Source organism: Gadus chalcogrammus, chromosome 16 (genome assembly GCF_026213295.1).
Source record: "Gadus chalcogrammus isolate NIFS_2021 chromosome 16, NIFS_Gcha_1.0, whole genome shotgun sequence".
Classification (NCBI taxonomy): Eukaryota; Metazoa; Chordata; class Actinopteri; order Gadiformes; family Gadidae; genus Gadus; species Gadus chalcogrammus.
Window position 1 is genome coordinate 32859108 of NC_079427.1, and position 23078 is coordinate 32882185.

At 44.6% G+C, this 23078-nt stretch overlaps 1 protein-coding gene across 1 annotated transcript in view; it reads left to right on the plus strand.

The window, feature by feature from the left end:
* LOC130405717 (leucine-rich repeat and fibronectin type III domain-containing protein 1-like protein) overlaps positions 1–23078 on the plus strand; it is a 102656-nt gene that overhangs the window by 45641 nt on the left and 33937 nt on the right. The window lies entirely within an intron of this gene.

The following is a 23078-nucleotide window of genomic DNA, read 5'->3' on the forward strand; positions in this document are numbered from 1 at the left end:
TTAAAAACACTACTGCAAGTGAATATTAAATCGCAGTGTGTGTGTGTGTGTGTGTGTCTGTGTGTGTGTGTGTGTGTGTGTGTGTGTGTGTGTGTGTGTGTGTGTGTGTGTGTGTGTGTGTGTGTGTGTGTGTGTGTGTGTGTGTGTGTGTGAGAGAGTGAATTAGCCGCAAGCAGCTGCTCTGAGGCTGTTGACAGATGATGCCAGTCGAGATAAGCCTGTCATCTGCATAAAAAACAAAACCTATGTCTAATCAGCTGGAACGACTTCAGACAAAAAAAACACGAGTTCATGCTCAGAGAGAGAGAGAGCGAGAGAGAGAGAGAGAGAGAGAGAGAGAGAGAGAGAGAGAGATGGAGAGAGAGAGAGAGAGACTGCGAGAGAGCGAGAGCGACTGCGAGAGAAAAATAGAGGTAGAGAAAGGGATAGAGACTGCGAGAGAGAGACTGCGAGAGAGAGAGAGAGGCTGCGAGAGAAAAATAGAGGTAGAGAAAGGGATAGAGAGGGAAAGAGACAGAGAGAAAGAGATCAATTAAATGCGGTGCTTTGTGTCTCCTGAGCAAAGTGAAGGCTTTAAGAGTTACTTTAAGTCTGTTGTACATCTAGATAAGAGTGAATAACCGCATTTGAAAACTATAATTTGCTGAAACAAAATAAAGGGTCAGATTAATGCTTGATTATAACTACTAATTGATGGATATGTCTATGAATGCCATAGCCATAGAATACAGTATCGTTTTCACAGTTCCCAATTATAACAAAATGGCAACAGGAAAAACATGTGAAATTAATTTAAAGCCGATCAAAGAGATCGTAAGACGCTAATTTGCAAACATGAATGATATCACGTTTTATACAAAGTTATTTCTGACAGGGCCGTTGGCAGTCAATACTTTAGAAGATCTGTTTGTACACATATGTCTATATACTGAATGAGGAATGAGGGTGCATGATATTCCTCTCTTAAAGGAGACATATTATGGCGTTTTCACAACAAGTAAACATAGTAATTGAGTTCCAGAAAACCTTTTTTTGTAGCTGTTTGCTTGATATAGCTTTTAGGAAAAATGAATCTCCCCTACCGCTATTCCCCTCTGTTTCAGTCCCTTCAGAATGCGCTGCTTCTGGTGTCTGTAGCTTTAATTCAAATGAGCTGCTCCCCATGACCAATGAGCTGTCAGACTGAACCACAGCATGGAGGAGAAGGGATTGTTGCAGTTTACGGAATCCTGGAGCTCTTTATCTATATAATATATTATACAACGGGGGGCCTAAATCCAGCGATCTGATGGTTCCTAACTGTTGTATAATGAGCGTATACATAACTGCTATGACGCCCGATCATTTTGTGAAAGTTAGCATATCACTCCGCGCCTGGAAGTAGAAACAGTTACAAAGTAAACTCCGGGAGTTAGCAAGGCGATGGAGAGACTAAAGAAAGCTTAGGCACACGGTGAGTGAACTGCTCCATAGGATAAATTGCCGGCGAACCGCTCTAGCCGAGCCTTCTCTCGGAGGGACGCTAAAGTGTGTTGCATAGCGACCGTCGTACATTTTGAAGGCAGCCAGGAGGGACTACTTTTTTGTATTCTTTAATAAAACAGCTACTTTGACTTTCTTGGTTTCTTTTTAAATGTAGTGTGTCTATGACTTTCGTTTTGCCATAATAGTAACCGTTGTATAAAAGCAATAGCTCCCTTCAGTCCGTGGTATGTGCTCATTATACCACTGTGAAGGGGGTCGCCGGCCCTCCGCTGCGCGTCGGGGCCGGACAACGCCCCTTAACAGTGGTATAATGAGCACATACAACAGCCTGTCGTGATCTATTGCTTAAATATAACATAATATAATATAATATAATATAATAATAACATTATATATTATTATATCTAATATCACGGCCAAAATCTATGTGCGCCTGTACAGACTTTTTTCAAAGTTTGTATGCCTGTTGGAGCACCAGAGGACCAATACAACACCCTAAATCCCAGGGTAAGTGTTGTTTTCATAATATCTCCCCTTTAATATGTTGCTGTTGAGTTTCAGTGATAAGGCATTTGGGGTTTCCTGTATAATGACCTGGCGTGTATCAGGGTGGGAAGAGAACACTAGGTTTCACTCTCAAGAGTATTGCCTCTACAAGGTCCCACTGATCACCCCATCAGAATCAAACCCCCAAATCTCCCTGAATACATGGGAAAGCCTTCTTTGTTCATATTCGATGAGGAAACCATATATATTGTCCTAGCCAGTAACCTTATTAACCAAAATACCTCATAATTGCGAATAACTCTGCTTTTGCACATCACTGGATCTTCACATGAATAGATTGCATACATAATTGGATTTGGTTTATTTAGTCAATTATATTATTACCCTGTGATGTATTGTTTTTTGGTTTTATAAATGTTTGTTTATTTTAGATTTTATATACATTTTTTATAGTGTTTGAACATTTTGCCTTAAATGGTATTAACCGTAGACTTGATGAAGATTGTCCACGTCCAGTCTGACTCTGTGTTGTTCCGTGAATAGGAAGGTAAAATAAATTGTCATGGAAACAGAACAGGGAGGAATGGCTCTATTTTGAGTGGTTTCCACATTACTCTGAAAGTGTAAAATATAATTAAGAGCGAATTAATTATTTCTGGCTTTGTTCCCCTGACTCACAGCATGCTTTGAGATTCCAGAAAATGAAGGAATTGATATGTGAGATTTTAAATGAACGTAATGTGCGTGTGTGAGGTATAAATATGTCACCCAGCATTTGGTTTGAACCAATTATTTACGGGGCACCAGAAAATGATGTTCTGTTTGGCCAGGAAGTCAATTTTTAAAAAGTGAGATGATATGTTTGTTGAAGCTTTTGGAAGTTCCTGAAGAAAGGTGCCGGGGGGAAACCAGCAGGTTATTGAAGTTAGGGACAAGGGGGTAAGGGCTGTCTAGACTAATCATTACTTTAATTAGCACCAAATTGATCACCGCACACTCTCACCCACACAAACACGGCACTGACACCCACACATGTTGTATAAGCAACGCTGATTATGTATACTTGCATTTGAGTGCACTCCCACCCAAGGTTCCGAACAATGTGGCAAGGCACTGCAGACGGACACTGAACACACCCACTCACCCAGCATTCATCATCACAACACACAGAGGAGAATAACTCCATAAATCTGCACTCTAACATAAGAACATAAACACACCGGTACACAGATGGACTCCTGGAGATCCGACTCCCACATACACAGGATGAGGTGTGTGTGTGTGTGATCTTAAATTATTCAGTCTGTTTTGAGTCAATATCCATTAGGGATTGAATGGCATAAAGAACTGGAAAGATGAGGATTAAGGAATATTTGTTCTTTAAATTTTCCCTTTTTGTTTTAGCCAAGGAAATGCAGCATTTATAATTTATCCAGATATTATTGTAAATTATCTAAATTAAGTAATTTGATAATTATTTTGCAATCAAACATCAATGCACATCATTAAAGCAGTATTAAAACGTGTTCCGACCACTGGAGGGCAAACATACAGCAAAGAAACATGACAAAGCCATGGAAGGAATACAAAAAAGACAGAAAACAAAGCTAATCTCCTATCATCCATGCCATTTATCTTAACCTCTTAAGTGTTCTTTTAGTGTTTAGCACACTACAGACACGCTGAGAACAGATTTTTAATGGAGTTCATATTTATTCTGCTTGTCCGAGGCAGTTTTAAATCAGAGCCTTCGTTAAAAAGCCCCAATAACACCTTTCGATAGAGAATATTGAGGGAAAAGCAGTCAAAGAGGAAGTTTTGATTGGTGCAGTTTTAATGCATACGTAGGAATAGAGAAAGAGAGACATGGATCAGTGGACCAGCAGATATTAGCTCACCCAGAATGTAAGGCATGTCCTCTAAACCTTTTAATGGCTGTTCTCTGTGATCATTGCCAAGGTTGTGTGTGTGAGCGTGTCGACACACAACCACATCTGCCTGAATCACTGATCTTTAGTGCCTTATCAGCCATCTCACCGTATTTAATCAATACCTAGTCGAGTTAATAATAGTTATGAGTGGGTGTGAGTGAGATTTTATGTTTGTGAATGTTTATGTGTGTTTGTGTGTGTGCATATTTGTTTGTGTATCTATCTGCATGTGTGCATCTGTCAGTTTTTATATATGTCTCTCTCTCTCTCTCTCTCTCTCTCTCTCTCTCTCTCTCTCTCTCTCTCTCTCTCTCTCTCTCTTATGGGCTCCATTAACTGTGTTCAGCTTAGGAACAGATGAGACGGACGACAAGTGAATTACGTAAGAGTTGTCCTTCTAGCCCTTTAACACTACTCAGGGATTATACCGTGGAAACATAGACATATGTCATAAAACAGTATGTCCATGTGTATTGTGTACAGGACTTTGGACAGGTATATACAGACTTGTTCAAAGAAGTTCCACAGTTGCCCACCCTGATGAGCTTCACATACATGTGTTCAGCTCCACTTATCTCCTCAAGAAAGCCTTGGTCCTGTTCAACATTATGAATGGCTAATGGCTGTCGCCAAAGCAGTGCAGGTAGCATAAAAACATCGCACCACCACATCGCTACATCGCCAAGATGTGTCCATATTACTAAGAATCTGTGTAGTGCATCTCCTAGCTCCAAGTCGGTCCTTATTGGCGCACAGTGGATAATATTATTGCATTTATGTAGCACCTTTCCAAGCAATAACAATTAGTGCCTTACATTCACATGCATGCACACATTTAAGCACACGCGCCAGCCACACTGTTAACAATAAAATGCAATAACCATCCAGCGGTTAGGCTGTGTAAATGTAACCATAGTCCATGAAGCCCCCCCCCCCCCCCCCCCCCCCCCCCCCCCCCCCGGAGTCCGTAGGGAGAGGAGGGAGACGAGATGATGGATGTCTGCCCGCGAATGGTTTGGGCTCAGGTTGGGAGGCGGAGGAACACTGTTATCAAAGGACAAATTAACAAGGGATCGTCCGGGAAATGAATGACATTAGCTGAGATAAGGAACACGGAGCACTCTGCTCGGCTACCGTATGCTTCTGTGAAGCCGGGCCGAACGGATGCCTGTATGGATGTGTACGGAGGGACCTCTGTGGCTCTACTATTTATTGACCAGGGTTCCACACACAAAACCTGGTCGTAAAGATTATTCCCAGGGTTGTAGGATTTACTCTGTGTTGGTTGACTGCATGCATGGCTTTTGTTTGTGTGCGTGTGTGTGTCGTCCGTTGAATGTGATCTCATGCCTTACACAGATAGTACATCTGTAGTTCAGATAGTGGATCTGTTCTGCGTCAGTGTATCCTTGCACACACCGTCTCAAACTCCCTGCGCCAGTGACACTCTTATTCTGTTGTCATGGCGGGAGCATAAAACGGAAAGCAATACTACTGCCGTGGCGTGTGTGCAATTTAACTGTTTAGAGTGGCTGTGAATAACTGTATTGCTTGCTTTTGTACTTGTGTTTAAATGTTTTGCCCCAAAATGGGAGAGTCACACCAGAGCCACTTATCTAGAGTAAACGCACACACACACTTTCTTACAAGTGTGTGTGTGTGCGTGTGCATGAAATTATGGACGTGCACGTGCGTGTGTGGGTGTGTGCATGAGTGTGTATAAGAGAGATTGGATGGGGACTATTATCTCAACATTACATATAATGAGCATTTTATTCGCCCGTCGTATTCCAGACGACGGCTGTTGATATGTTAAATATATTATCCAGTGAACACACAAACCCTACTCAAGGGAGACAGGAGTAGTGAGACCCAATCCCATGGATACGACTGTATCATGTCCGCTTTCTCTCTCCTCATCAAGGGCTCTTGGCAAGTGCGTCGATAGCACAGGATCATTCGCAACCATCTGTCTGGTTGAGACTGTAGGTTACCTGGCAAAGCAGTGTACACACAGAACCACAGAAGGTATGTTCTGGGTTACTCTGAATTAGATAGATAATGAGTTTGTCTTGGCTGGCGCGTTGAGCGGTGGAGAGTGTAGATCAAACGTGTCAGCTCCTGCCAGGCCTGGCTCTTCTATTCTCTTCCACACGTGGCCATACGGCACAGTGGAGTTAGAGGGACGGATGAAGGAGGACTCCAGTGTTACAATGGCTAAACTATCATCACTATCTTTAGCAATGCATGTGCTACTGCAACAGTACACATGCAAAAGGCCCAGAAGGCCTCGCACAGATTATAGCACCCACAGACTCCTGTGCACAGCCACACACGTTAACACACATTGGACACACACATACATACACACACATAAACATTAGAGGTCGGAATGAGTTGCAATGCGCTGTGGGTGAATGTTTCAGGATCCATAAACTAATGGCTTAAAGGACTAATGGCAACTCACGCTCATCCACACACACACACACACTCACAACCTTCGGATACACTCATACCTACACACGCACCTAATCACAATAACACACCCACCTGTTGGATCTTTGCCAATTAACTAGAGGACATATGAGTTGGATCAGAAAGCAAGTTCAAAGACACATTTAGCGAGCTCCCTCTCTTCTCCCTCTCTGTAGTATCTCTATTCTAGCAATCTTGGTCTTCATATCTCTTCTCGCTGCATTTCCTGTTCCCTGTCTGTTCATGTTAAGTCTTGGTATGTCTACAGAGTTCCTACTACCTTCCCCAATTTCCAGTGGTGTAGTCTATTTTATTGTAGTGGGTATACTGTGATGATTCATTCCCAGCCTCGTACAAACCCGTCCCACCGGTACGTGTACGTGTGTGGTGCTTATGGGGTGTCTCACCACTCACCAACGCAGGGGTCTACAACCCGCTGAGTTAAGAGTATAACGATTATCAACAATCATGGAAAGCTGAATAGGTTGATCAGTTTTAATAACAGTATGAACAAATAGAACACAAAAATGACAAGTTGTCCGTTGTATATCTATAGAAGCAATAGCACATGCTAAACAAGGACAAAATCTACTCAAAATAATTTAATGAACTGTTTACAACCATGGCTAACCAGTGCATGAGAAGGAGATGAAAGGAGACTAATGTTTCACTCTTTCAATTGCTCTAATTTTAGCTCTTACTATTGTTATCTAACATACCATACAGTAATTGAATTGTGTAAAAGTGTGAAATTACTGCACCTTAAAAATGACCAGGAATTAGCTATACTCTCGTTTGCATGGTGAATAATTTTTTTTCCCTCCACTCTAACCAAGGATGCCTGTTTTTAAATTCCCTAGCCTGACACCAAGTCCGAAAGGCTTGCCAGGGGTTCTCATCTAAAAGTAACAAGGAGATATACAGTGGGATTAAATCATTGTCTTCTGTTGACTACTTGTTATGTGGTTTACACATTAATATGGGAGGACTGGACACACACACACACACACACACACACACACACACACACACACACACACACACACACACACACACACACACACACACACACACACACACACACACACACACACAAACACACACACACACACATACACTTTTCTGTTGTGTCTTTGCTAGTCTCCGTAGCTTTGGTAGTGTCATCTGCTGCTGCCTGTGTGTGTAGTTTGCTTTTCATATTGTAATGTTGAATTTTATTGTAGCATGTAGCCTGGGACTCTAAATGTTTGTGTTGTGTTTTTTATCGTTTTATCAAGTTGTTTTAACTTTTATGCCAATTGTTCCCGCGTTTAACTTTCAATCTGTGTGGGTTGCTAATCACAGCGCGAGAAGGAGGGGCTCGGCCCGCCAACTAACATGCAGAGATGGAGGGGCAGCTTCGTGCTTCGTAACAGAGACAGGGCAGAGTGCGAGCGCGCAGGGGGATTTTTATGAATGGTGAATGTAGGAAATACCTTCCCCTGCTAAAAGTATTTTATTGCAGTTATACCCAACCGGTATATGCGAAAAATAAACACAGAAGTGAAAGATCGGTCACAAGACGATTGATACGTGTCCGTGCACATTTTTAAATGGGTAGACGCAAATCCTGGTGCGTTCCTAGTGGGTATACGGCGTATACCTGCGTATCACGTAGACTACACCACTGCCTATTTCCCTAGTGTCTCCTCCCCTTACTCCCTTCCTCCATACCTTTGTTATTTCTCTCCTCATCCCTCTAGCCTTTCATTTCCCCGATGGTAGATCCCCCTCCTATTGATTGCTTGCTGTCGGTGATTCCACCTTGGCTTTCATTATGTGAATTCATCCATACTCTCAGCCCTCAGTGTTACTCCCCCTCCCTGCCTCCCAACCTTCCTAGCCCTCCCTACCTCCCCACCTCCCTCTCCTCCCTGCCTCCCTACATCCCTCCCCCTCCCAGCCTCCCCCCCCCTCCCAGCTTCCCCACCCCTCCCTACCTTACTTACCCTCCCACCCTCCCTACCTCCCTCCCTTCCCCTCCAAGCCTCCCTACCTATCTTTCCCTCCCAGTCTCCCTACCTCCCTTCCCCTCCCAGCCTCCCTACCTCCCTTCTCCTCCAAGCCTCCCTACCTCCCTCCTCATTCACGTTCTCCGCCTCCTCTACTCAGTTGCATATTTGCAGAGCTCAGCGGAACTGGCGTTGGCCGGCCCCTTACCCATAATCCCCTTGTTTGGATTCCCCGCTGCTGTTTTCATCATCAGCCCCAATCGATGTTTAATTATCCTGCAACATGCCACTGCTCTTCCAACCTCCCTGCTCCTCCCCCCACTTTTCCAACCCCTCCCCCCATAGTAAATGAAATTGGCACAAGGAAACATGTTTTGTGCTCCACCCTACTCATACAGTATATCAAAAATAATCGAAAAATAATCGATTCTTCGATGCATCACGATTCTCGCTAGAACGATTCTGTCTCGATGCAGATAAATTAATAATCGGAATTAAAAAAATATATACATTATTATTTATTATTTTTTTTGCCTGCTGCAACATTCTGTTCGCCAGAGAGGGATCATTTTTGTAATTTTAAAATTGGCCAATCTGATTTGTCTTGACACGATTGCGATTCAGCCTACGCATAGCATGCACGCAAACTCACAGAACTCCTTCTAATTCAAGAGCATCTTTCCTTTAATGACATAGAAAAGAAAGATTAGAAAGAAAATAAAACTGAAACCTATTTTTTGCATGCTTCCATATTGTGTTATAATGCAAGCTGCATTGATTATTGCATTGTTCATAGAAAGTCACATTTGTGACAAATGCTTTCTCTCTTATGAAATATTAGATAGGTTAATTAATCTGTCGATGTCTTTAATGATCATCACAAAAGTAGGAAGTGATTAGCAAACTCTGAGTAGCAAACCCAGATGTATATATATATTTTTGAAAATCACGCATGGAAATGTACATACAATTTTGCATCGATAATCGCTTCAGAATCGAATCGTTGACCTCATAATCGGAATCGAATCGTGAGGTGCCAAGAGATTCCCACTCCTATAATCCACTGCACACCGTGTTTCAATTCAGACTAAACAACTTGGAGGCTTTTCTAATTTATTTTTCTCTCCAACCCGTGTTGTTCTGCGGGGGGAATTCTAGGGTACAGGTTAATAAAAAAAGCTCATGTATTATTCTCTTGTTTCAGATTGATAATGTTGTCTGCCGAGTTGAGGCTTAGTGGCTTTTTCTGTGTTCTGTGTTGAGGGGGAACGTCGGTTAACTGTATTACAATGGCGTTCAGGAGAGAACGAAAAAATCAATTGTTCCTATAAGAGCTAATCACGTTCTCTACGTAACGTTTGTTCTCTGGTTTAATTCTGTATCGTATTCTGCAACGTTATTGACCTGGGATTGTGTGGATTCAGTGTGGAGTGTGGATTCAGACTTAAAGGGTCTTTACACCTGTCAGCCTGTTCCATCATGGAGAGAGATGGGAAAAAAATGTGATTAAAGTTACTCGCAAACTATCGATCGTATCCATGGAGATGTCATATTTATCATATGTTGATACTTTATAGGCATGCCCATTGTCATTGAGATCCCCAGGATGTTCTTGTTTATGTGCAAGGAAAGTACAACTGTAATGATGTATGTATTATCAAGGCTTTTGATCCCTAGCATCTAATGCGATTGAGGGTTCTACACTTACATTGCACATCAATCAGTGCATAGGATCCTTAACCATCCTTTAAGAGAATCTGAACAAGCCCTCCCCCTCTCTCTCTCTCTCTCTCTCTCTCTCTCTCTCTCTCTCTCTCTCTCCCTCTCTCTCTCTCATTATCTATATTTCTGCTATTATTTGGCTCTCTCTGGCTTTTGCATCACTGCCAATTGCTTTCTAATCCATTTGACCCCATTGAGTTGCCATTGTTGTCTCCCTAAGCCCTGCAGAGGTTAAGCCTGTAACATCTGTATTCTGAAGGGGTGGATTTATTTCTCAGGATTGTACATCACCATATTAGAAAAGCTGCCATGTATTGTACTGTCAATATTTAATGTGTTGGCCCCAGATTTATTCTAAATTAATTTACCTGCATCAATAAACAAGTTTCTATTTTTAAACTGAATTATATCTCAAAAACTCTGAATTCTAATAATTCTGATCACAATGAATTCTTAAAATTGCTAGAAAGAGCTAAATCTGAAGCTCATTCCCATTAGTCAAAGAAGCAGTATCTATAATGCTTCAGTCTTGTAATGTATTCCCACTGATTATAAAATCACATTTCAAAATGTTATTCACTGGCCAAATATGGCTTTCAGAGTACAGCTTCTTTCTTTTCTGGACATTTCCATGCCCATTTGAAGCATATGTGCTGCTCTTATCCATAGTGATTTACAATAACTTCACAGAATTTCATTTTCATTTCATTTTTTGGTTCATTAAGGTTAAACTCTGACAATAGATAAAAGAGAAAGGGAGAGAGAGTGTGTAAAAAGCAGAAGGGGGGATGAGAGGGAGGGGAAGAGAGGTAAAGGGCACACACAGATGAACAAATAACAAAAGAAATGTCTAAAGAAAACTTGATGGAAGGAAAAAAATAGGCTTTTGGTGAAGAACATGTACAAAAATAGATAACACAAAAAAAGGGCAAAGGGTGGAGGGGAGAGCAGAGAGGGAAGGAGAGAAGGGAGTGGGGAGGTAGCAGTGTATGCGGGGGGGTCTCTATAACCTGTTAACCTCTGACTTTGGGACTAATTTAAGCACAGAATGCAGCTGGAGGACAGCACTGAGTCAGCAGATACTTCACCGTTGACACAATCAATTCCCGATTCATCGTAATCATAAAGAAATAAGAGGGGGCAGGGGCAGGAGAGATAATTAGAACAAGTCAGTCTATGAGAGAGAGTGAGGGGGAAGCTTAAACCCTGATGAATAATTGATTACATCGTAATGCATGCTGGTAATAGGCTCCCAACACATAACGCAAACAGCCCTTGCCCTTCCAAGCTTTACAATTATTAACACACACACGCAGACAAACACACGTGCACACTCAAAAATAAAATTCACGATGAGTTGAAGCTAGGTCACCATCTGTTCAGTATTTCTAATATATAGTACTTTATCGTTCTCGGATTCCTAGGTTTTTTACTTACAAAGACAAGTCAAGAATGGTGCTGAAATTGAGTTCATTCCCTGGCCTTTAAAACTTGCTCGTTAGCTTAACTACATATTGCTTTCATTCTTCTTTGTCTACTTCAGGCATTGAGGCGAGGTAAAAAATAGACACAAACCTGCAGTTTCTAATTGAGTGAGGCACCGCAAACAAAGCCCTCGAAAACTCAGTTCTCGACAACGCAGGTTTTGCAACGAGAACTTTTAGAAAAAACGCACCAAAAAAACAAAACAAATACGATTTTCCATTTCAACCACAACTGCATGCGTCTCGTTTGCGTTGGGCTCTTCTTCTGAGTGACTCAGAGATGAAAAAAAAAGGTAAAACGAAAACAACCAGAGGGAATAGTGTCTGGTTAGATCACACCATTTATCTACTACAAACCCAGACGTGAAGAGGAGCTGTCAGCCCCTCCCTCCGGCTTGGAGGCCTGCTGCGTCAGGAGCGGCGGTCTTGTGTGTGGAAGGAGGATGCGGGCAAACTGGGCGAAGCACAACAAGGCCCGCTCATCCTCTTCAAAGCAACCATACTTGGCATTCAAGCCTTCGCACGGAGAGCGCAGGGATCTCTTGAGGGGCGTCTTACCTCTTTTTTGGCGCTCCATCTGCTTTTTAAAAAAGTTGGGCGGAGTGTGGCCTCGTCGTTGAGCAGTGCATTGTGTAGAATTGAGTTGCATACAGCGAAAAAGTCCCGGCAGAAATTGTACTTAATATTCATAAGTACGTCTTTATAACAGTAAGATCCGATGAAGATAAGAATTGTGTTACCTTTAGAATGAGCCCTGTGAATCCACATAGGGAGTGGGTCCTCACCCCGGAGCCCACCATGTTTCTACAGTCGCCAAGAATGGACAAGAAACGGCTCTAGGGAGGTTCTATAACCACTGTCTTATGACCCATAGTTTTACTGACTAAATAACTAAATTAAATGTATAAATCTATCAAGGAACCTCATCAATTGACACTAAGATACTCTATGCTGTCCAAGTCGATAACATGATTGCACCTTACAGGACAGTTCAACTCCACAACCAAATGACACTCGATTCCTAAACACTACTATGCTATTGCCAGACCAAGCTCCATCGTAGATTGCACGTTGGTCTGGGGAAGCGGCTGTCATTTTCTTCAGCCCAAGAGGCGTGATCAATGGGCCCAGTTCAAATGACTCTGTACGCAATTGGCTGCTTGCCGTCGCTTCCCTGTCGGCATTGTGTTAAACCATCCAATAGCGCGCCAGGGGGAAAAGCCAGCTTGGTGATTGGCTCCTGCAAAAACGTATCGAAACTAGTAAGAAATTATTGCTCTTCTCCAAACCATTCTGCAGGGCGAACTCAAATTGCCAGCAGAAAGGGCAGGGCCACCCACACTACAGCTTTGAGGTAATTCCTACTAGGCAAGCTGGATGTCAACAGCTTCAAAACTAACAAAGTTCAGGCAATAGTTTCATGTACTCTGTGACATTAACAATATTGTATCTTGGACGTGCAGTACATAGACGCAGAGAGCCCATTGCTCAAACGCTTCCCATCGCAGGTCTACCTAATGATCTATGCTAATAGCTGAAAAGAGCACTGAGGAATGTGTTTTAAACAGCGCTATTTCTTCCTTGCTTGACTTCGGATGGTCCTTTAGTGATCTATATATTGTTAGCTTCTTATATTGATACTCATGCAATAGAACAATGCAAAATGGTCGTTTATATTAGTATATGAATATTTGTGTGTGTGTGTGTGTGTGTGTGTGTGTGTGTGTGTGTGTGTGTGTGTGTGTGTGTGTGTGTGTGTGTGTGTGTGTGTGTGTGTGTGTGTGTGTGTGTGTGTGTGAGATATGCTGGCCCAGTCTGCTTTATGGTTGCTTGAATACATAACCGTGTGTGTGTGTGTGCGTGCGTGCGTGCGTGCGTGCGTCCCCACGGGGTGTGATCATATGCAAAAGCATCAACTCTCATTTAGAATGATGGGGTGTTGCTGTTCTCCACGCTGTATGTGTCTACCAAGTGCATGGGTTCATACGTTGACATGACAACGTGCCCTGCTGTCTAACCGCACTGTGTGTCTGTGCTAGTGTTCTTTCTTCTGTTATCACCGCTGACAGCCATACTGTATTTGCATAACACAAGTAGACGATTTGCAGGCAATGTGTTTATGAAGGTGTAAACACATTGTGGCGTGTCAGCCCACCTGAGGGGTATTCCATCAAAATGGCTAACGAAGGCAGCGCTTAGTTGATTTAGCCCAGTTAGAACTAACGCCAACTTCCACTTCAGGCCAAAGCCATTCCACCAACCCAGTTCAGCCTCGCCTTGCTAAGGTTAGTTCAAGCCAGGCTAACGTTATCGTGGATTACGAGCGCTCACGAGATATGTAACCAGCCCATAACCGTGAATGTCGAATCGTGGAACAAATATCCGAAAAGAACAGAGCGGGATCTTTTACAGCGGCGAACAGAAGCTGCTCGTGGAGGTCTATCAGGAATACAAGCATATAATAACTCAAAAAGGGAACACCGTAACCATGAATAGAAACGGGGAGGCCGCCTGGCAATAAAATCGCCTATCTTTTGAATGCATAAGTAGTATTAAGCCTAACAATTAGTAATTTAGGAAGGATTACTGGAGAAACTTTTCATGCCTTATTTTTTTTCCAATTCTTCGAATATTCCAAATTGACTAACCATAGTATTTATCTCAACAGAGATGGTCTCAACTGCCAGCCGAGAAACTCAGCTGAATGGAATACATGTTGCTGAAATTTTCCATGCAGCAGTGTCTTTGTCATTGTGACAAAGGCTTCACAATCAGTAACATTAATATTAACATGGGTTTTTGCAAGTTGTGTTTGGATTCTAGGGAAATTGTAAAACATATTTACTACATAAAAAGTAAATTGTTAGGCCTACTTTCTCTGACCTAAAGGGAATTACAAAAATTAAGCCAACGCCAAGAATTCAATGACATAAACGGGGCACAAACTCGGGTCGCCGGTACCACAGGGCAAGTGCTAGACCACTCAGCGAATTGCTGGTTCCTGCTTTCGATAGAATACATATTATTGAATGAAATGTGTTGATAAAATATCCACGATAACAATAGATACCTATTAATTTCATTATTTTATTTGCATAATTTAATCTTAGACCCTTAGGGAAAATATACACTGTGCTTCATATATGTACATTTATGACAAAATCGTCAGGACTAGGCTTGGCGGAACCTTCTGATGGTACACTTGTTGCAGAGAGATGGGACTTCTCTGAAACACAGATCAAGTAAGCCTGACAGTTAGCCTGCTACCGACTAGGGCTGGCCCGAATACCATTTTTCAGGCTTTGAATACTCGTTGGTTTTTCCAAGTGAATATTCGAATACTCGTTCCAGAAAAACACACCATCAAAAACAACATTAATAATCCCTATATACTCCCTGGAACCGATTTTGACAGTATCTGCGTATTTTGTTGAAGATTTAATAGCTTTTGAACATTAATTTGTAGGCCCAAGTAAGTTGGAGTTCCTTAGTTTTTCCCCGTTGAAGCGAACAGCTGTCGTTCCGTTCCAAATCAGCTGTCCTCTGCCATCTCAGCCGTTAGGGGAGCTTTTCAATTCATCCTGGAACGTGCATCTTTTCAGGGAATTTGTACAATAAATCCATAACAAATACAGAATATTGATTGTCTTATGTGTCCATATTATATCCATTATATTGTCCGGGTATTCCCAAGACGCTCACGCTCTGCAGCAAGCCAGTCACAATTGATTGGCGCAGCGCTGTACAGCGAACGTAAACAAACAACTAAGCTAAGGTTAGCATTTCGCTAAGCATTACTTTTCCTCCCAAGATCCTGCTAATGTTGTGTTGTAAAGTAAAGGGAAACGTATCTATTCTTCCTCCTCCTCTCTCGCTTCTCTGCTTGGTGTCGCTTATAGTTTGCCTCCCTCGCTAGGGTAACGTCAGACACTTGAAAAAAAAAACAAAGCTCCGAATACTGATTTAAGCTTCGAATACAAATTTTCCGAAAGAGCATTGGGATATTCGAATAATTCGGGCCAGCCCTACTACCGACCAGCTTAGTTTGGTCGAATAAGTTGCCATGGTTACTTAGCAGAGATTCCCTTAAGTAACGTTAATGGAACGCAACTCTAGCTGAAAGTAGGGGGTAAGCAAAATATGCCAGGCTTTGCTTTTAGCTTGGTTGATGGAATACCCCTATGACAGTACGGCCTGCACACCATCAATATTATTGTTCATTGTTTGGTCGTAAAGGCAAACTGCTTGTAACCTCTTCCCAGACTTCCTCCATCCACACCCGACCCTTCCTTGTCTGTCTACTGTTTTCATCTTGATCTTCCCTCTGTCAGACCTGTCACCTCTGACTCCCTAACCCCCTCCCTCTCACTGTATTCCCTGGATCAGACACTGTGAGTCTCTTTATTCCAGTCCTGCTCTAAGTCGCCGTCTCCTTTAACCTTATTCCTTAATCACAGACGGGATTTTCTCTGCCTGTCCCAGTGTGACTCGGAATCATCGGCAGATAATGAAAGCCACTCAGTGGTGTGGTATTAGTCCATTTTGCTGTGGGCTCAAAATCCCTAATCATCTGCATAGTTTTCATTTTAATTACTACGCCGTATTTAACTTGAAGTATTCCACCCCGGTGCCTCCAGAAGCTGCCATGGACCTCCAAAGTGTACTGAATCTCTGAGATGTCGTCAGTCTCCACCCGCTGCCAGCTATTAGCAAACATTATGCCCGGCTCGCCGCCCAACCCGCATGCACTAAGGATGGATGCAGAATTAGACTTTAATCTCAGATGATACGTACTTTCCAGGGCCCTCTCCCCCCTCTCCACCACATCGCCCTCAATTGCTGATGGGCCTTCGGCGGTTCACAAATCGATAGTTTTGATAAATGAGTCGAGACCCGGTGCTGTGGCATCCAACCTATTACATCTGGGTTAAGTGTGTGAGTGTGTGTGGGTGCGTGCCTGTGTGAGTGTGGGTGTGCATGTGCGTGTGTGTGTGTGTGCGTGCGGCTGCCCCATGCATCATGTATCATACCAACAAAGGGCATGACTTCATTAATGTGTCGGCAGAGCACTTTTGTCAGCTCCACATTATGATTGGACCCTTGGGTCGTTGGAGTCCGGCTTTCATCTGGGCCAAATGGTTTTTTTTCAATCGCGTCAGTCTGTGCAATTGCTTAAAGTCTAGAGCTCGCTAGCAGAATTTCCACGTTGATATATATTTTTCATATTGAATGTACGACAGTCCATACCCCTACATTTCCCTGATTGCAGCACAAGTGATATGTTTGAGTGTTGTATTTCATTCTTACTGAGCCAGAGGCAGTGCTTAACACTGGATGTTATCCATTGCGCATGTTCAGGTCTAGTATTTAATATCAACCACGTCACACGTGACCGGAGATGACGTCGGGCCGCCCGTCTATATAAGCCCACGTCACTCTCCAAGATGTCCCTTGTATCTTCTCGCAGTAGCGAATACAGGTTTCTCCCTTGTTTGGAATTTAAGAGCGGAAGCTCCCCAGTACGGTTAACGCTAGTGGGTAAATAAGAAACATAAATGATAAATTAAGTTTTCTATTAATTATTTTTTTTTAAGACAAGCAGAGGTGGAAGGACCTCAGGTTGAAGGTGAGCTTCCCCCGCCTGGAAGAGAACCAGTGGTACGAGTACGCTCCCAACCTAGGGCTGCCCCGCCCAGGAAGAAGGCTAGGAAGGCTGACGGTTATGCTGCCAAAGTGGACAAGCTAGTGTCAGACTTTGCTGAGATTAAGAGTTTGCTCTTAAACCTTCAGCCAGTCAGGTTGCCGTCAATCCAGGGGTCAATCCCTCAGGCTGAGGCTCCGACCCCATCCGAATGGGACGGAGATGCCCTTACTACGAGAGCTTCCTGTAGACAGTTCTATGAAGACAGGCCGGGACAGGGCGAGGCAGAGGTTTCTACCAAGGCTTCTGAAAACGACTCCCAGCATGCAGGAAGTGGGTCTAGGGCAGGTTCAAAAGCTTCCCCAACCATGGTTAAGGCAGTGGTCCGAATGGCACTGGCACGCTTAGGGTTGGATGAGGCTCCAGCAGCAAGCGCTCTAGCTAGTGCATTCTTCAGGCGTGTCCCGCCACACGATACCTTTTCTGTGCCTCCCTCCCAGCCACATATTGTGAAGCCTCACAGGTAATGGCCAGAACCCAGATCTCTATCTCATCACACCAGTGACAGCAGGGCTTTGGCTTCGATACAGAATGCCAGCAAGCATGAACCTGACCGAATGTCAGCCGTAGAGCCGACCATTGCCTCCCTAATTGTGCCACCGGAGAAGGGGTTGAGGCAGAATGCTCGCTGTCCCAGGCCACAGTGTTGCATTACTGATGACCTATTAACGAAGTGCTATGACACAGCGGCACGTATGGGCCTTATTGGGAATTCCTTGTCCCAGTTGATACTGGCCCAGTCCTTGCAATCATCCAGTACATATACTCCAGTGCAGAGTCTAAGTGATACATCTTTGCAGGCGTTTACCTTCATGACCAGAGAGCTTGGTAGGCTGATGTCGACACTTACACTGGTTCGCCGCCAGGTATGGCTGGCCCAGTCCCCATTATCAGAGCCATGCCAGAGAACCCTCCGCACTCTCCCCGTAGTTCTGGGGAAGCTGTTGGCCCAGCAGCACAACAGGTCTTGGATCGTGGCATCCAGGCTAACCAGACAGGGCAGCAGTTTGCTAGCCTTCGGGGACCTACACCCCTACCGAGACAGGAGCCTCCACAAGGTAATAGCACCAATCGTCCTCTGCCGTCCCCGCATCCTGGTGGTTATCCCAGGACCTCGCCAGCTCCTGAGCGATCTTATTAACCCGGCAGGGCTCCCACACGGCTAGCACCCCAGGCACAGAGGGGTCGGGGTTCCCCCCCCCCGCCCCCCAGGGGCCTAAGAGGACGTGGGGGCAGGTCCTGAGGACTCGGGCCCTTCTCCCAGCAGCATCTCATCTGCTGGGGAAGTTGCACTACAGACCCTTGGGTGGTGGCCATGCTGTCCCGGGGTACAATCTCCAATTCCAACACCGGCCCCGTTTTCAGGGGGATCAGACTGACTACAGTCAGCGATCCCACAAGGCGAAAGGCCCTCAGCCAGGAGGTATCCACCCTCCTGGAGAAGAAGGCCATCGAGATCGTAGATCCTCGGACACAGCAAGGTGGGTTTTACTCAGTGTATTTTTTAATTCCAAAAAAGGAGGGTGGGTTCGCCCTATACTTGACTTAAGAGTAGTGGTGCAACGGTTCACGGGTTTCCCGTGATCCGTACGGATCAACCATCACGGTTCGGGACGCAAGTGATCCGCGGATCAGCTGATAAAAAAAAAAAGTTGTGCGTTGACGTGATCAGCGCAGTTTAGAGGACAATTCCGGTATCAACAACATCATCAAGTATCGTAGTGAAATACAGTTTCTGTTGTGTTTTATTTGGCGTTCCGTAAATCCCATTGAAACGTAAACCGGAACCGGAACCGGACGTGTTTAGGTTTGGTTGTAGTCTTTTCGCTCGGTTCGCCGTATCAACAGTAGGGCTAGAACCGAGCGAAAAGACTACAACCAACCCCCCTTGCAATGAGCAATGAGTCTCCCAACCGAAATCAATGGATTAACAAAATGCCAAATAAAACACCACAGAAACTGTATTTCGCTACCAAACAAAAAAAAAGAAGATAAGGATGTCTGCATTGCCTTAGGAGAGTGTAGTCTCTAAACTCTCCCCAGGCAATGCAGACATCCTGAATTGTAAATCCAGGGTTAGGGATTATTTACTATCCTATCCATGTTAAAAAGAAGAAGGAATAATGCCTCAGATTGCAATTTTTTTAAATATTGACCATGCTTAAAGGAAGCAGGATTATTACCTAATTTTTCACTTTATTTTGTTTTTACACAGTTGAAGATTTTATTTAAAGACACATTTGTCTTGTTATCTTTATTGTTGTTGTTGATCCGAAAATGATCCGACCCGTGACTCAAAAACCGTGACCCGATCCGAACCGTGAGCTTTGTGATCCGTTGCACCCCTACTTAAGAGGGCTGAACAGTATTCTGAAAGTATTGCCCTTTCACATGCTAAAGACAGCGGAAGTGCTCCAGGCCGTCGCACGGAAAAGCTGGTTCATGTTAATAGATCTAAAAGATGCATATTTTCACGTCCCGATAGCACCACATCACAGGCCATACCTGCGTTTCTCATTCGAAGGGCGGGCCTACCACTACAGGGTCCTCCCATTTGGGTTATCACTAGCACTACAGATCTTCACAAGGTACATGCTGAAGCGCTAGTACCAATGCAACCAACCGGAATTTATCTGGATGATTGGCTTATTTGCTTTATTGTCCAGTCAATGCCTCCTGGCATTACAACCCCGGAGATGCAGGGCAAATCTTGCCAAAGGTGTCGCACTGGGTTAGATCCCCTCACGCCACGACGTGGTGGTGACCAAAGCTTCGCCCTTTGGCTGGGGGGCAGTGTGGCTGAACAGGGCGGTTACAGGGCTCTGCAGTGCGCAGCACATAAATGTGCTCGAGCTCCGTGCTATTTATTTAGCACTCCGAATTCCTGCCACATTTGAGGGGCAGACATGTTTGGGTGCGATGCGACAACAAGTCAGCTGTCTACAATGTGAAACACCATGGCACAGCAACCCCTTGTATTGTGCTCTCCCTCACTTTTTCAGCCTCAAGGCTATGAACCTTCCAGGGCCACAGAACACGGTGGCAGACTTTATTTCATGCCAGAAACCTCTGTTGGGGGAGTGACAACTCCACCCAGAGGAAGTAGAGGCAATATGAAGCAAATATGGCACAGCAGAGGTGGACCTGTTTGCTTCAGAGTCCATAACACATTGCCCTCTCTGGTTCTCTCTGTCAGAGACGAGTCCGATGGGACAGGATGCCTTGGCACATCCATGGCCACCTCAGCTCCTTTATGCCTTCCAGCCATTTCCACTGATAGGGTTAACTCTACACAGAGTTCAGAAGGGGAACCACAGACTCTTGCTGGTTGCCCCAAACTGCTGGATGGAGATCCATGGTGCCAGCCGAAGAGGCTGGACCTGCTCTCACAGCTGGGGGGCCACATCTGGCACCCCAGACCAGAGTGCCTGCAGCTATGGGTTTGGCCCTTGAGGGGCCTGATCCAGTTATAATGGCATGTGACCAGGAGGTAGTTCAAACCATCATAGACTCAAGAGCTCCCTCCGACAGGGCACTTTATGCTAACAGGTGGAAGATCTTTGGGAAGTGGTTTGAGGCTCAGAGAGAAGTACCGGAGTGTTCCCCAGTGCCAATGATGCGTTTTTTGGAGTCCTTACTGGAAAGGAAGCTATCTGCTTCTGATTTAATTCTATGTGGCTGCCATTTCATCCAGGCACATTAAGGTTGATAGCCAGATGGTAGTGTCTCATTCTTTGGTGACCCGATTTCTTAAAAAAGCCAAGCGGAGGAATCCACCACGGGCTGTCAAGGTTCCCTCATAGGATCTACCTCTGGTACCTGGAGCCCTCGGTCTGCCCCTGTTTGAGCCACTGGATCAGGCACCACTGAAATGGCTGTCGGCAAAGGTTGCCTTTCTTCTAGTGATCGCGTCAGCCAAGCGTTTGTTGTCAGTGAGTGAACAGTGTATACACTGGAACTCAGATGGCACAGGGGTGGCACTGTGGCCTAACCCATCTTTTTTTCCAAAGAGGCTGCCTTCGGCCCACTGTAATCAGGTCATAGAGCTAGCAGCTTATGGCCCCTCACACCCACCGGATGAGGAAGCTAGTTCAGCAGAACTACTCTGCCCGGTGAGAGCCTTGAGATGTTACATACAGAAAACTGCTGGTTTTCACCAGTCTGATGGCCTGTGTGTCTGCTACGGGAGCCCGAGGAAGGGGCAAGCGCTGTCCAGACAGAGGCTTTCCAAGTGGGTGGTGGAGGTAATTGAGCAGGCATACAAGTCAAGTGGACTGCCTTTGCCTCTTAACATCAGAGGCTATTCCACCAGGAGTGTCCCCACCTCCTGGGCAGCACTACGAGGAATGCCTCTAAGTGAGATTTGTGCAGTGGCCTCCTGGGCTTCAGCGTGCACATTTGCCTGATTTCACAGGGTCAATGTAGCTGCTCACCACGCAGTGGCTGCAGCAGTTTTTCAGCAACCCTCAGGCCCTTCCTAATAGGTGGGTACAGGATTCCTCATGACTATGTTGGTAATAGTCATCCAGTGTTAAGCACTGCCTCTGGCGGTCAGTAAGAATGAAATAGAACGAGAGTTTCGTATCTAACTACGGTTCTATTAATTCTGGATGAATCTTGCAGGAAGATTTTGAAGGGACATCTTGGAGAGTGACGTGGGCTTCTATAGGCGGGCGGCCCAAAGTCATCACCGGTCACTTGTGACTTTGTTGATATTAAATACTCGATCTGCGCATGCGCTATGGATAACATCCAGTGTTAAGCACTGCCTCTGGTGGTCATCCAGAATTCATAGAACCGTAACTCTCTATTCATGGGTTACCTTTTACATCTGTCTCGAATGCAGGACAATAGGACAGTTTGGTTGTCAGGATCATATCCTGGATCTCATTTCAGACCTCCAGTCCGCCCTTTGCCCCACAATTGAAGCAACTTAATGGGGAAGTTCCATGAAAATGCCTTCATCATCCAGGGGGTTTATGCAAAACGTTGCCATTATGCTCAGGGTTGCAGCCAAAAAAAACTCGCCATGTTCTGGATAAAAGGCTCTCGGCCCACCAACGACCCAAAGTTAAATAAAGACTCTTAGCTTGAGTCTTCAAAGGCCCTATAGTTTTGAATGTTTGCTCTGTAACATTATTGAAAACTGTCTTTTCAGGCGAGTTTCACAGTGGCTGATTAAAAGCCACTGTGCTATAGTGCAAGGTTCAAAGCGTCCCCTGGCATCCTTACTATTGAAACTCAGTGCCGCTCTCGGGTGAGCTATCCTCAGAAACAAGCATTTAGCATTGTTGAGCTTAAGGTTTGAAACTGGCTTTTTGGTGGCTTACTTCTAACGGTTGAAACATCGCAGTGATTTGTGGTGCTCAGTTTGCGCGAGACAGCAAGCGTTGAGGCAAAAGGATAGAGAAATGGGTTCATCCTCAAGATAAACATGCACACAACAACACTCTTCTTCTCTAATCCTTCATTTCTCAGCCCATCTGTCCTCTCTCAGTCTGTCCCCTATCAGTCTGTCCTACCTCTGTCAGTCCAACTGTCCTCTCTCAGTCTGTCCCCTCTCAGTCTGTCCTACCTCTGTCAGTCCATCTGCCCCCTCTCAGTCTGTCCAACCTGTCAGTCCACCCTTCATATCTCAGTTCATCTGTCCTCTCTATCAGTCTATCCTTCATCTCTCAGTTCACACTTCCTCTGTCAGTCTGTCCTTCCTCTGGTCTATCTTTCCTCTTTGCCCATTGAACCGTATATACACAGATAGAGGCACAGATGGAGATACAGACCC